The sequence below is a fragment of the Bos grunniens genome, chromosome 1 (assembly GCF_055505025.1).
Source record: "Bos grunniens cultivar Pamir isolate PY7600 chromosome 1, Bosgru_T2T1.0, whole genome shotgun sequence".
Taxonomy (NCBI): domain Eukaryota; kingdom Metazoa; phylum Chordata; class Mammalia; order Artiodactyla; family Bovidae; genus Bos; species Bos grunniens.
This window is the reverse complement of record NC_141165.1, coordinates 147,591,483-147,604,075: the sequence shown is the minus strand read 5'-3', so window position 1 is coordinate 147,604,075 and position 12,593 is coordinate 147,591,483. Positions and strand designations below refer to the sequence as shown.

The 12,593-nt window shown below is 37.8% G+C and overlaps 1 protein-coding gene and 1 long non-coding RNA gene across 2 annotated transcripts in view; both read left to right on the top strand.

The window, feature by feature from the left end:
* The window catches only part of CYYR1 (cysteine and tyrosine rich 1), a 117,997-nt gene that overhangs the window by 36,211 nt on the left and 69,193 nt on the right, over positions 1-12,593 (top strand). The gene's annotated exons all lie outside the window — the stretch shown is intronic.
* Positions 9,724-11,847, top strand: LOC147380279 (uncharacterized). Its single transcript, XR_015167863.1, has 2 exons — positions 9,724-9,870; positions 9,979-11,847. It is a non-coding gene; the product is annotated as an uncharacterized LOC147380279 (long non-coding RNA).

Below are 12,593 nucleotides of genomic sequence, written 5' to 3'. Positions count from 1 at the left end.
GTGATTCCTAGTCATGTCCATGTGTAGCTAAATTAATGCAAGCCAATGTCTTTCTCTCACTTATTTCTCTAAGCAGAATACCCTCTAGGTTCATCCATGTTGTTGCAAATGGCAGAATTCATTTTTATGGCTGAGTAATATTCCAGGATTTATAGTAGAGTAATTTTGTTATTTAACATGTTCTGGGACATTTAATCTGTCCTGAAACGATTTTGGTGTTTAAACTACTTTTTATGCAATTTTTAAAGTGTAGTTTATCTTATTCTCTAAGTATTCAAACTCAAGAGCATTCACATCTCTGTAAAGTAAAAAAATATAGATAGAATTTTGTGTTTTAATTATAAATGTATTCTTTAAATTTATTTAAATAATGTTAAACAATTTTAATAAAATTATCTTTCTGATATTATCATTAATCAGTGTGTCCTAAGCATCACCAGTGTAACTCAAAATGTCTACTCACCAAAACTGTCATTAGAGAAGGACCACGGGCTTCCCTGGTGGCTCAGATGGTAAAGAATCCACCTGCAATGTGGGGAACCTGGGTTCGATCCCTGGCTTGGGAAGATTCCCTGGAAAAGGGAACGGCTTTCCAGTATTCTGGCCTGGAGAATTCCATGGACAGAGGAGCCTGGCAGGCTACAGTCCAGGGAATCACAAAGAGTCAGACATGGCTGAGCAACTTTCACTTTGATGAGTTTATAAAATTTAGTTTTGTAAGTCAGGAAAGAGATTTATAAACATGGCATTCTTACGATAGACATTTTGCTAATAAATCCTAAATAAGTCTTGATTTATAAATTCTTTTATTGCCGTTAGGATTCAAGTGACTGATTTATGAGTCCGTATGCTAAAATCTACTGTTTGATCAGGCACAAATCTTATTTCTGTTTTGACATGTAATTCATAAATCCTGGTCAGTGTAGGTTTTTAGTTTTCTAAGTGCTCTGCATTTAGCAGTGGGTCTTGTAAGTATATATTTTTGGATGTCAATTAATGATTGATAATTTGTACATTACTCAGTTAAAAACTGCAGCTAAGGAGAACTTTGTTTGAACTCTAGCCGATGCATTGGTAGACGTGAGCGCTACACCTATTGGTGATTTCAAACTTTAAGAACAGTAAAAAGTTTTCCTCTGGTTTCTTGGACTAAAAGCAGCCTCTGAAGGAGGAATCACTCTTTTCTCAATTTGAAGCAACATCAAGTGTATAAAAAGTGTACTCCCTGGCCAGATCAAGAGGGCATCTCCCAAGCTGGTTCTGTGAACATCAGGAACTTTCAAACATGATACAGGGACCTCTGCTGGCCGGGAGACTATACCAGCTGTGGGAGAACAGAAGCAGTGGACGGCAGCTTGACTAGCTGGGGCCAGTGGCAAGAGACTTGAGTGGGTGTGCTTTCATCAAGAAAGAGCAGAGGGAACAGAAATAGTTCAGAAGTCGAGCAAAGGGAACTTAATGTGGCTCTTAAGACACCCTGGGTGGGGGTGGGGTCTTCCCTGGTGGCCCAGTGGTAAAGAATCCACCTGCCAATGCAGGGAACATAGGTTCAATCCCTGGCCGGGGAAGACCCCCCACCATACCCTCTGCAACTAATCCTGTGCGCCATAGCTATTGTGCCTGTGTGCTAGAGCCCTGGGAACCCCGGGAACCGCAACCAAGTGCTACAGCCTGCACTCCGCAACAAGAGACGTCACCGCAATGGGAAGCCCATGTACCACAGGGAGGGGTAGCCCCCGCTCCCCGCAGGTGGAGAAAGCCTGTGCCCAGCAACGAAGACCCAGTGCAACCAAATACATACATAAGTAAATAATTTTTTTTTAAAGGAAAAAGACATCCTGGGAACCAACAAATGAGCTGGTTATAAATCTAATGCAGAGTGAAGCAAGTCAGAAAGAGAAAAACAAATATCGCGTATTAACACATACATGTGGAATCTGAAAAAAATGCCATGGACCACGATCTTATTTAGAAGGCAGAAACAGAGACACGGACTTAGAGAGACAAATGTATGGATACCAAGGTGGAAAGGGGTTGATAATGGGATGAATGGGGAGCCTGGGGTTGACATATATACACTACTGATACTGTATATAAAAAAGGTTTCAAATAGATAACTAGTGAGAAGTGACTGTATAGCGCAGGGAACTCTATTCAGTGCTCTGTGGTGACCTAAATGGGAAGGCAATACAAAAAGAGAGAATATATGTATCTGTAAAGTTGATTCACTTTGCTGTACAGTAGAAACTAACACAACATTGTAAAGCAATTCTACTCCAATAAAAGTTTTAAAAATATATATTAATGCTTCTCTTTTTAATAAAAGTTTAATCTGTCTTGAAAAAAAGAAGAGTAAAATATTGTAATTGCAATGATTATTGACGGTTGCTGCCAGCTTGGGACTGGGTACATCAAAACCCACTAGCTGTCTTCTAATATTCAATCTGTCTTTTGCTATAAAAATAAAAATTATTATTTAATTTTCATGGAGCACCATGTCTGCCCAAGATAAACGCTACGTTTGGCAGCCTGCCTTGCAGCTGTGTGACCACGTGACTAACACAGCTCATGGTGTGTGAGCACAGGCTAGAAGCATGACCTCAGTACATATGCTCTGGCTGCGATGCATAAGTAGCTTAGTTCCAGAGGGGGAAGGAAGGAGTGTGACCTTTGACATGAGGGTACCATCCTTTGATCTCTGATCAACTTATACCATGACAGATAGATGAGGGAGAAAAGAACTTCTCATATTTAAGATGTCAGTTTAAATCTCTGTTATAGCAGACAAACGTTCTTTCATTTTTCAACAAATTTTATTAAATGTGTTCCTTGGCAGGAACTCTGCTAGTTGCTGTGGAAACAGAGGTAAACGTGATTCAGTTCTTGCCTTTGTTAAATGCATTCTTAAGTAGTCATTTGTTTCTTAACGCTTGAATACATAAGAATTGTTTTTAATTTTGTTTTCTGTTTGCAGCTAGTATATAAATATAATTGGTATTGTGTATACATCCTTGTGCAATCTTGCTAATTCACTTAGTACTCCTATTATTTCATAAATTAGTTAGGATTTTCTGGGTAAAACAACGTCATCTTCTAATAGAGTTATACTTCTTCCTTTCTGATCTGTGTGCCTTTTATTTCTTTTTCTTACTTTATTTCCCTGTAAATATTGAATATGAGTAATTAAAGTAGACATCTTTCTTCATTCTGGAACTTAGGAGTAAAAATATTCCATTAAGTTATCATAAACATGATTTTTTTGGTTGACACTGTTTGTCAGAATGAGAAAGTTCTGCACTGTTCCTAATCATTGGGGATTGAATTTCATCAAACACCCTTTTTTTAACATCTATTAAAATGATCGTATGTTTAATTCTCTTGTAACATGAATTATATTGACTGATTTTCCAATTTTATGCTACCCTTGAAGTCCTGGAAGAATTCATATTTAGTAAATGATGTTTTAATTTCTAAAATATATTTCTGAATTTAATTTGGTAAGATTTTATTATGGATTTTTACATTTATGTTTGTGAGCGATCTTGGTCTATAATTTTACTTCCTTGTAAATGTTTTCAATTTTGTTCTCTGTTACATGAACTTCATACAACAGCCAATGAAGTGCTCTTTTTCCCTCTCTTTTCTGAAAGAAAATGTGAAATTGATTTATTTCTTCCTTAAATGCTGGTTGAAATTCATCAATGAAGTCATCTGGGTTTGGAGTCCTTTTGAGGGAAATATTTTTGATAATGATTTCAATTTTAAATAGGTATGAAACTATTTAGATTTTCTATTCCCACTTCTATATTTTTCAAAAAATTTTTTCATTCCACCTATGTCTTCAAACTTAATTTTACCAAGTTCGCAACATTCCCTTATTATTCTTTAATATCTTAGGATCTATAGTGATAAATCCTCTCTTATTCGCAATATTGCTTATTTGTATTCTTGTTCATTCATCCTCTCTTTCTTTTTTAATGTTTACCTTATCTAGAGGTTTCTTGATTTTATAAATAGTTTCAAAGAAGCAACTTTGGGCTTTGTTGATGTTATCTATTGTTTGTTTTCTAAGTCACTGATACCTATCTGTTCTTTGTTATTTCCTCCTATTTATTTTATATTTGCACTATTCTTCTTTTCTTCTTCTTAAAATAGGAGCTTAGATCATTTAACGTCAGCTCTCCTCTAATATAATCATTTAAAGGTGTAAGTTTTCCTGTAAGCCGTGTATATAGTTACATCCCACAAATACTGCTATGAACTTTTATAATCATTCATGTGAAAATCTGTTCTGATTTCCTTTAAGATTCCTTTTTTGATTCATCATTTCATTTATTTAGAAGTATGTTTCTTAAATTTCAACTATTTGGAGTTTTACTCAGTATCTTATTATTATCGATTTCTAATTTAGTTCTGTTTTGGTAGAAGAACACGCTCCAGAATATTTCAAATTTTGGACTGTAATGAGATTTGTGTTTGGCCTAACATATGGCCTGTTTGGTGAATATATGGGTGCACTTGAAAAGAATGTGCCTTCTGTGTTCCTTAGGTGTACTGTTCGATATACGTCAGGTGGACGAGGTGGTTGACAGTGTTGTTCAGATGGTCTTTATCCTGACTTTATATGTAGTTGCTATATTAATTGCCAAGAGAGGTTGTTAAAATTCCAACCATAACTGTGGATTTGTTACTTCATCTCTTTAATTCTACCAATTTTTGTCTCATGGATTTTGAAACTCTTTTTGTTCCTAAGTACAAACGCATTTGCGAATGTTAAGTCTTCCTGTTGAATTGACCTTTAACATTATGGAAACAACTTACGTATTTTCTTTACAGCCTTTCAGTGAGTCTTTGATCGGAATGAATCTACCTGAATTTTTGTATTTAAAGTATCTCCCATGTAGACAGCATATATTTCATGCCTTTTAAGCTCTTCTAACCATCCCTGCCTTTTTATTGGAGTGTTTACTCTCCATTTGACTTTAAGTATTGATGTAGTTGAATTTAGGTTTATCAGCTTTCTCTTTGTTTTCTATTTGTCCATCATTTTTGTCTGTGTTCCTCTATCCTCTTCTCCTTCATTTTGAATTAATTGAAATTATTTTTAGAATTTGATTACATTGTTATCTATTTTTATTATTATTTTAGTGGTGTTCTAAAGATTACAATGTACATCTTTGATTTTCAGTCTGCTGGGAGTTAATGTCATTAAATATAATAACTTTGCAATATTTTAGGGTTTTTTTTAAGTGGAATCTTACAGGTTTTTTACTGTCTATAATTTGTGCTATAGATTTTGTGTTTGTTACATAAGATGCAATGCATGTATCATTTCACTTTAAAAGATCATAAATAGTTTAGAGAAGTTAAAATCTCTGAATTTTTACCTGGAATCATTTCCCTTTGACTTAATGAACTTCCTTTAGCTTTTCTTTTAAGGAAGGTCTGCTGGAGAATTATCTTTGTTTTATTCATTTGAAAATGCCTTTATTCCACCTTTATCCCTCAAAGGTATTTTTGCTACAGAGAGAATTCTGGGTTGACAATTTGTTTTCATTTGGCACTTTAAAGATGCTATATCATTGTATTCTGGCCTCCAGACTTTCTGCTGAGATGTCACCGGTAACTTGTACTTTGTTTCTGTGTATCTAGTGTGCTTTTCTCCTCTGGATGCTTTTAAGATTGTTTTTCACCTTTCTAAGATGGATTTTTTTTTTTCTAGCTATCCTATGTAGAATTCCCTGAATTTTTTTAATCTGTAAAATTTTGCCCATTCTCTCTTCAGATGTTGGGTTTACTCAGTTCTGTCTCTCATTTTCTAAAACTCTGTCTATATAGACCTTTTGATATAGCCTTGCAGATCACTGAGAATCTATTTTTTCCCTGACTTTCTTTTTCTCAATTCCCCACACTGTATAGTTTTGACCGAGTTATCTTAAAGTCACTGACTTTTCTTTCACTTGCAATACGCTATTAAGCTCATCCAGTGAATTTTTTGTTTTGGATATTGTAGTTTTCTGTTTGTTTCTAGAATTTCTATTTGGTTCTTTTTTTTTAATAAAAAAATCTCTCTCTGCTGAGATTTTCTGTTTATTCATTCATTACAAATATATTTTCCTTTGTATCCTCCTTGGTCATAGTTAGCATTAAAATCCTTGTTAGCTGATTCTACCATTTGGGTCATCTGAGGATTAATGTCTTTGATTGTCTTTCTTCTTGACTTATGTATCTAGTAATCTGAGGTGTATCTGGAACATTGTGAAAAATACATGGTGGAAATTGGATTCTGTTATTCCCTTGTGTGGATTTCTGTTTGTTTGTTTTGTTTATTTGTTTTATCAGATAGTTAACGTGGCAAGACTTAAGTCCCAGTTTTTGTCACCAATGCACTGGGTAGCCACTACCATCTCTGCTCAGTTCTTTTAGCGGTGGCTGGACTGCTGTTAGTTTGAACCATGCGTGTGTGATTCAGATACGATCCTGAGATTTTCTCACAACTTATGTGCAAAATTGAATGTCTTTGTTACCCGCATAGTTTCTCCTTTCCCTGATTTCTCCCTCACTTTCCATCTACATTGATCGTACTAAACTCTGTCTTCTGGTTCTTCAAATCGGTACACTACAAGGGTTTCTATCTAAAAATTAGCTCGTTTGCTTAATCTGATTGGGGCATGCCCTTGAACAAAAGGTCTTATCCTCAGGAAACACCCAACCCCATTTCCTTCTTGCAAGTTTTGACTGTCTTCCAACTTATGCCTGTGTTTAGTTTCTCTCTAATGACTTCAGGAAGTTGCTTTTTATATTCTGTTAAGCATTCATAGCTGTTATCTGTGGTAAGGTTGGACCCATAGGAAATACTCCAGTTGACCGTTCTACTGGAAGTAGAAACTCTCCACTCCCTGGTTGTTGACTTTGAGGAGCTCATATTCTAGTGTCTTAAGCAGAAAGGCTAAGAGCATCTGGAGAGAGTCTAAGAAAATGTCTTTAAAGAAATGATTTTCTTAAAACACGGAGGAGATACCTTCTTAAAGTGGCATTGCATATCAACCTTGTTTTCTCACTTACTTTTATATTAAATCAGAAAGAAGGAGATACGCTCTTATGAGAGGAGGAAAAAAAAAAGATGTGGATCCCAGACATAATAAAATGCTATTTATGAATGCATCAAAGATTCTGATAATACAGCATTGAATGCAAATGTCTATTTCCTCCCGAAGCCTCACAAAGCAATGACAGTAAAGAAATTAGGAAGGAAAAAAAAACCTCACAAGGACAAAAAGAAGACAGCAGACAACAAAGTAACATTTTTGAAATCTGGGGAATTGTCTAACCACTGATAACTGCTTAGACTAGAGAAAGCAATGACCTGAATCTGTTGAGGCAGAAAGCCAAAAGCCAGTCATTTCCACACAAAACTACAGAAATCCTCAGGGATTGGAAACAACTAGTGCTTGAAAAGCAGGTGTGCAAAAGAGAGAGAGAGACACAAAACTGGGGAGTAGACTGAATATCTTTAAAAGAGAAGGTTGATCCCCATATCCCCTCTCCACCCCTGCTTCAACAGGAGAAAACCTGGGGTCAGTTTTTGGAGAGGTTTCATCTGCAGCCTCTGGGTTTGGAGACAGCCAGTATAGTTGAGATTGGAGGATGAGTTACTGTGCTGCAACAGAAGGATTATGGGAAAATCTTCCCACTGCAGAGATCTGTTCTTCACCTGGCTCCTGAAAAGCATACTACCAGGTCTGCATACTTGAGGTTAGAGATTTGTAAACTGTCTTCTTCTTCTTCAAAAAAAGTGATACCAAAATAAAAACCTCTTGTAAGAATTTTTAACCGGAGGGTCTATGAACATGAATGAGAACAGTAATTTATTTTTGGTTTCCCCAACCTCTGAGAGTTAGCATTTCTGTCATTTCTGAGTGTGGCCAAGAAACCCTTGGAGTATTAGCAGAACCTGTGACTTCATCACAAACAGGAATCACAGTTATTTTCTTATCACATAACTCACTGCATATATCTTGAAAGAGTATTTACACCCATCATTATTTCAACAGTTATTAGACATAACTCTAAAGCTTTTTGCGTGATGCATTAATAAAGAAGCACATAGTACTATATCAAGTACATGCCATTTTATCTGATGAACTCTCCCTAGACCTTTTCCTGTACTCCTCCCTTAACTAATTAACTGTGTTCACCCATTCCAATTCTCTCCAACATCACTTCCCAAATCCAGATACCATGTAAGGTCCCCAAGCTTTATGCTCCTACACATTGTATTTTTGCCTCACAATATTTACAATGAACCCGAGCTTACGATTACTTTTTTTTTTTCTTTTTTGTAATTTTGCCACGTTGGGTGTTAGTTGCAGCATGTGGGATCTTCATTGCACCCTCTGGGATCTTTGCTTGCATCATGTGGAATCTAGTTCCCTACCCAGGAAACTAACCCAGGCCCCCTGCCTTGGGAGTGCAGAGTCTTAACCATTAGACCCTCAGGGAAGTCCCTGCTCTTACAAATTCTTGGCTCTTTTGCTTGACTTCATGAGTGCAGTGTCTCTGTCTGGGTCTAGTACATAATAGGTGCTCAGCAGAATGAGGAAGCACATTTAAGTAGCATCCAGAAATCTGGGAATAAGTCTGTAGAATACAGAAATTATGTGGTGTGGGGAAAATGCAGAAATAAAGATCAAGGCGCAGATGAAAATAGAACCAGTTCAAGGCCTGCAATTTAGTGGTGCCCTGGTGACATCAAGAAGAAGCTCCATTTCCATTCTGGTGTCTCAGGGCTGCTAGTGTTATAAAAATAGTGGCAAAAAATCAAAGGGAAAAAGTTATCATTTTCTTTCTACCTAAGTATTGAATTTTAAAAGCAAAGCTTCAGGCCCTTTCTAGTCACATTAGAGTGACTCCTGCCATGCTTTTCTGAAATGAGAATCTCTGAAGTATGGAGAAAATGGTGCTTAAAATGTACTAAGGTGACTTACACTTCCCAAAAAAAGTCTTAAGTTCCTGTCATACCCAATTTCGAAATGTTATAATTTGACATTCCCTCCTTTTGATAATGTACATAATTTCTTAATTCACAAAGACTATACATATACCCATTTATTAAAAGCATAATAGCCAAGCAGGGCTTAACACCCACAGTGCTTTCAAGAATATATCACTTCTGCCTTTTTCTTCATGTTTCTCTGGTAATTGAAGTCTTGTGTGGCAAAGGAGATATACCAACCCACCAGTGGTCTATTGGATAAGCAAGTTACAAACAAGTTCCTCAGTGAAGGTGCCTCAGAGTTCACTTGACTCTTAAGCCTGATGGAGAAACTGAGGCAGCCCTTGGAGGGCAGGATCTGAGAGTGGCTACTGACTCACCATGGCAGCACATGCAGAGAAAAGAACCCTCACAACACAGCCACTGCAGACAAAACAAATGAAATTATTAGCATCTCCTGGATTTTAGAGATGGCTGTAACAAAACCTAGTTGGAAACTCACTGACCTCACTCCACAGCCATCAAGCGAGGTACTGTAGAAGTTTCATGAGTCTGTTCCCTCTCCATCCAAATGAATAGAAGAAACAAAACTTCAACAGAACTGATCTTTATTAGAGCAAAATTATTCTGACCTGAAATGCCTCCTTTCCTCTCATAGCTTCCCTCCTCCCTCTTTTTGTCCCCACTCAGCAAAGAGCCCCTTTCAACTGTCTTATTCTTTTATCCAGCAGAGACAGCGCCTCTGGGCCAGGCTGTCTCTGGGCTCCCCTGCTCTGACAGGCGCTACACCTCAGCAGTTGCATTGTCAGCAGACAAACTTCCCATAATTTATTGGGCAACAAAAAAGGAATGGATGAAAGTAATAAAAGTTACAGGTAGGATGTGTTTCTATTACAGCTATTTTGTAAAATGGGAATAGTCTCAGTTTCTTTGCAAGTGTGTGGAATAAAATTAATTACATAAGACCTATATGGTTTTTCCAGTAATCATGTATGGATATGAGAGTTGGACTATAAAGAAAGCTGAGCACTGAAGAACTGATGATTTTGAACTGTGGTGTTGGAGAAGACTCTTGAGAGTCCCTTGGACTGCAAGGAGATCCAACCAGTCTGTCCTAAAGGAAATCAGTCCTGAATAGTCATTGGAAGGACTGATGCTGAAGCTGAAACTCCAATACTTTGACCACCTGATGCGAAGAACTGACTCATTGGAAAAGACCCTGATGCTGGGAAATATTGAAGGCAGGAGGAGAAGGGGACGACAGAGGATGAGATGGCTGGATGGCATCACTGACTCAAAGGACAAGAATCTGAGTAAGCTCTCGGAGTTGGTGATGGACAGTGAGGCCTGGCATGCTGCAGTCCATGGGGTTGCAAAGAGTCGGACATGACTGAGTGACTGAACTGAACTGATGCAAGCATCTGGTACCAGACAAGTCCCCAGAAGAAGACAAACAGCACATGCAAACTGGAAACTGAAGAGAGTTTAATAAAAATATCTTCTATAAAGGTGCAGCCAGGGACTGGAAAAACCAAGAAAAGTTGGTTCAGGATTCTGGACTGTCAACAGCAGAGAGCCTGTACCATCCCTAAGCAGAAAGGGGCAGAGGAGGGAGCAGTTACCAAAATCCAGAGAAGGTAGCTCCCACCAGAGCTATGGCTGTCTATGGAAGGCAACCAACTGGTAACTGACTGGATGAGAAGCCAGAACATCGTGGCTCTTATCCTCACTCTCCTCTCAGCCTCCAGGCTCCTGCATCAGGCTTCCATTGGCCAAACCCAAACAGAAGGCAGAGGGCGCATTGATCACCTAGGCAGTCACTGTGGGTCCGCCTTCCTGATTACTGAGCAGGGTGGAAGAGGGTGGCGAGATGGCTCAGAGACACACGAAGATAGTATCTGGCACACTGACACGTGGTAAAGACTCAGTGTATGGCCACTGATGCTGAGGCTGAGAAGTGAGAATTGATTCACGCATATCACATTAACCCTTTATGAAGACCTCATGTAAAGGAATGCCTCTAATTCCTGTGAATACAAGGAAGTAGCACTTCCGCCTTGAAAGAGTGTAATGGAGAGATCAGATACGTAAACGGGCAAATGACAGTACATCATGGTGATATTGGTGAAATTATTTGCAAAGTCTTCTTCAAAGTCATTATTCTGAGATTCTGGTTGACTAGTTGGTTAAACTGATTTGAAATAAACACTGACACAGTGCCAGAAATACTGGTGAAGGGCATGCCATGTGTGCCTGTATGGCAGTTAGAAGTTGGTCCTGAATTTTATATCATTAGAATCGACCTTAAAGCAAATACATCTTAACAAAAGCTTCTAGGCCTTTTGCCATGAAAGAATAAGTGGTCTTGGCTGGCTATGTTATGTACAGCAGGGTTTCCTGACATTCACTTTTACAAGTCTTTTCACTCTCAGAACCACAACCAAGCACTGAACACAAGCACATACACACACACAACACACACACCCCACCACCACAAACAACAATAATGGTAATAGCAACAGCCTAGTCAATACTTTGTGATGAATGTGCTGCCTATAGTGTGGCCAAAATAAGAGGCTATCAGCTTTTGTGTGTCCAGTCCGTGCTCAGTCACTCAGTTGTATCTGACTCTTTGTGATCCCATGGACTCCAGTCTGCCAGGAATATGATATTGTATTATTGTATATGTATCATATATGTATAATATGTATATTATATATCTATTTTATAGCATTATTTTATAATGTTTTATTATATATTTATTTCTATTATCCATTTTAAGCTATTCTGTAAAATGAGAATAGTCTTACTTTCTTTGCAAGTATGTGGAATAAAATTAATTACATAAGATCTATGCAAGCAGCTGGTACCCGATAAGTTCCCAGAAGGAGACAGACACCACTTTCAAATTGGAAATTGGAGAGAGTTTAATAGAAGGACCTCCTTCTGTCCATGGAATTTTCTAGGCAAGAATACTGGAGTGGGTAGCTATTCCATTCTCCAGGGGATCTTCTCAATCCAGGGATCAGACCCATGTTTCTTGTATTGGCAGCTGTATTCTTTACCACTGTGCAACCCGGGAAGCCCACTCAACTTTTAGACACCAGGAAAATTTCTCCATTAAGAAAACACAATTTTTATGAAATAAGCATGCAGGCTGTTTTGACCTGCTGGATTCCAAAAGCAGTTTTCCAACTTCAGTGACTTCCATAACACACATATAGAAGCAAAGTGACTAACACATCTGAGCATCACAGCCCATCCCAAATCCTAGAGTTTGGGTTTGCTCTAGTCTCTGATGGAAGAACTGATTATTTACTTACCACAGCTATGGCCTTGCTCACTGACATTAACAAGTCAGCATTCCTATTGATAAATATTAGTGTTGCTTGAAAATGTGACATGATAATATAAAATTGTTAGCAAGCTATCAAAGATCCTTTGTTTCCTTCATTTTAATGATCTGCTGCTGCTACCAAATGTCTAACAGCTAACTCCTAAGCTACTCCAGATACAACTTTGCCCCTCACCCATTCGAGCAAACAAATTTAAGTGCTTAGTAAGATAAAATCCAATACTGTTGAACCACAGTGACATC